We start from the raw sequence: 2,893 nt of genomic DNA, 5'->3' as shown, positions 1-2,893 counted from the left end.
ATAAATGGATATGCTGGGGGGAGTGGTGTTGTCCCTCCCACCCAGAAAGCAAAGTGGGCTGTGGGTCCCGCTGGGAGGGCAAATGTCTGGGCGCAGGATTGGAACGAGAGTTACTCATCCTGCCTGCGCCCCGGCAGGTGCCAACCCACCATGAAGCTTGTGGGGCAAAGCCCTCGGGAACCCCACAGGCAGATGGGCGGTCCCACAGCCTGCAGACCCCCTTTATGTGGGGCAGCGTCGGCGGGAGCGGTAGAGGTGGCGTGCACCCTGAGTGACCACCCGAGGTTTAACCTCAGGCGTGCTTTCCGGGTAGGCGCTTGGAACATCCAGTCCTTGCGGCAGGATGAGCAGTTACCTCTGCTATCGCGGGAATTGAAGCGTCTGGGAGTTGAGGTGGCTGCCTTCTTAGAGGTGAGAAGACCTGGTAGCAGCACGATCAGAGTGAGTGGGTACACCTACTACTGGTCGGGCTGCAGCGATGGTCACCACCTCCCAGGTGTAGCCATAGCCATCTCCAGCCGACTTCAGCCCTCGGTAGTAGAGGTGACACCGGTTGATGAGCGTATTATGGCATTGAGACTGAAAAATGCTTTTGGCTTCATGTCTCTTATTGCTGTATACGTCCCTACCGATGTATGTAAAATTGATGTGAAAGAGGCGTTCTACGCCAAACTCGCATCTATGGCAGACAATTGCCCCAGGCGAGATATTCGCATTGTTCTGGGCGATTTCATTGTGGTATCCGGTTGTGACCGAGCTGGCTATGAGATATCTGTCGGCCCCCATGGCTCGGGAGCTGTGAAGCTTATTTTCTCATGATTTCCTAATTTGGCATTTTTTTTCTGGTGGGGAGTGATTTTTTCCGCTGATTCTATCTATTGTGGCACTTTCGATGAACATTGGCACATGAACTTATTTATCACGGTAATGGAACCTAGCACTCCTAGTTGGCACTTTCTGGCATCTCTAGTTTAAAAGGTATGTATGATCCAATAATAAATTCTATAGACTTGTGAGACGTATCGATGAATTATTATTTCTATTTTGATTGGTATATAAGCTCTATATATTCGCAGATCTTTCTATCACAGATCACTTCTCACTCGTAATTTTTAGCACTTATTATAACTGTCCTACCCACGACACCTCTCTTACTCATTTCCAGATACATATATATACACATATACACACAGACACGCACACACATATAAAAATGTGTGTGTGTGTTTGTGTGTGTGTGTGTGTGTGTGTATGCGTATATATATATATATATATATATATATATATATATATATATATATATATATTGTGGAGGTTCTTCAAACCTCGCCTCATAGAGACACATCAGAATCCAGATGGGGTGTCTAGATCTCCCTTTTATTTCCATTACCGTTTTACCCCTGTCCACTTTTAGTTAAGTTTCCCTTTATTTTACCCCATTTTCTAAGTCGAGTGTATCACGTTTTCTGTGTTTTCTTCGATTTATAGACGAGCATGACGGGGTTTGTCCTTTTTATATTATAAACTTGTCTTTTTATTGTATGCATTTGTATTTTGATTTTATGATATTATCATATAAATGTTTTTATTCATGTTTTACGTTACTGACATTGTCTTTTTAGCTTTTTAGCGACGTCAATGACGTCAGTACTTTTTAAGAAGCTTTATTTTTTCAATGGTTTTAATTATTTATCTTAGCCTTTTAACTTTTTTTTTATCATTCCCGTTTAATTTTGTACATGCCATGTATTTTTCATATTTTAATTATGTTTATTATTGAATTTTGTGAAAATGACGGCAGTGACGTCACCAATGTCACGTGACGTCCGTGTATAAATACGGAACCGGTGAAACAAAAGAGGAGAGATCTATCTGAAACTGTTTTTTGTCACCCCTCTGGATTTACTTCAGCCTGAAACGTCACCGGAACAAAGGTTGTACTGAGCAGACTTCCCGTTACTTGCCTAGGTCATTTGCTGGATGTTGTCTTTTATGTTTTGTTTTATTATGTTTTCATTGTTTTAAGTGCTTTAGATGTATTTTACGCCGAAGCCCTTCAGGATTCGGCTCTTCCCACTTCGTTTCTTTTAACCTTCTGTCCCCTTTTAAGTCTAGTAATTAATATTTTAATTTTTTTAGGAAGTTAACGTGTTTCTTTTTCTTATCCTGTATTTTAGTAAATTAACGTAATTTTAGTATGTATTCTTGTTTTTACATTTTATGCCTTAAGCAGTTTTATCATTTCAGTATCTTTTAATTTCTTTATTTGTCGTTTTTTTAAATGATAGGCTGAGCCACAAGGACTTCGGATCATATTTCTCCGCTCAGGGTACATGTCAAGCCTGCGTAGGATCCTGGGTCACTGCCCGCTACCATTTTACAGGCCCAGGATCTGTATAAAGTTGTTCAGGGGAGTGAACGGGCCCCTTTATTTGCGTTCCTAACCGTTTCTCGCTTCACGAGGGGCTTCAGCTCGCTTCATGAGGCTGGGGTTATAGTCGTGCTCCTCGTTAGGGACCAACAACCATCCTTACAATATATATAGACACACACACAACCCACGCACACACACACACGCACGCACACACACACACACACACACACACCCAACACACACACACACACACACACACCACAACCCCCACACACACACACACACCCCCCACACACACAACACGTACACACACAACAGACACACACAAAACACACACACACACACACACACACATATATATATATTTTAAAAATTATTATTATATATAGATATATATATATATATGTGTGTGTGTGTTTTGTTGTGTGTGTGGGGTGTGTGTGTGTTGTGTGTGTGGTGTGTGTTTATGTATATACATACATATATATATATATATATATATATTATATATATAGATAG

Source organism: Penaeus monodon, chromosome 36, assembly GCF_015228065.2.
Source record: "Penaeus monodon isolate SGIC_2016 chromosome 36, NSTDA_Pmon_1, whole genome shotgun sequence".
Taxonomy (NCBI): domain Eukaryota; kingdom Metazoa; phylum Arthropoda; class Malacostraca; order Decapoda; family Penaeidae; genus Penaeus; species Penaeus monodon.
Note: the sequence above shows the minus strand (reverse complement) of the source record.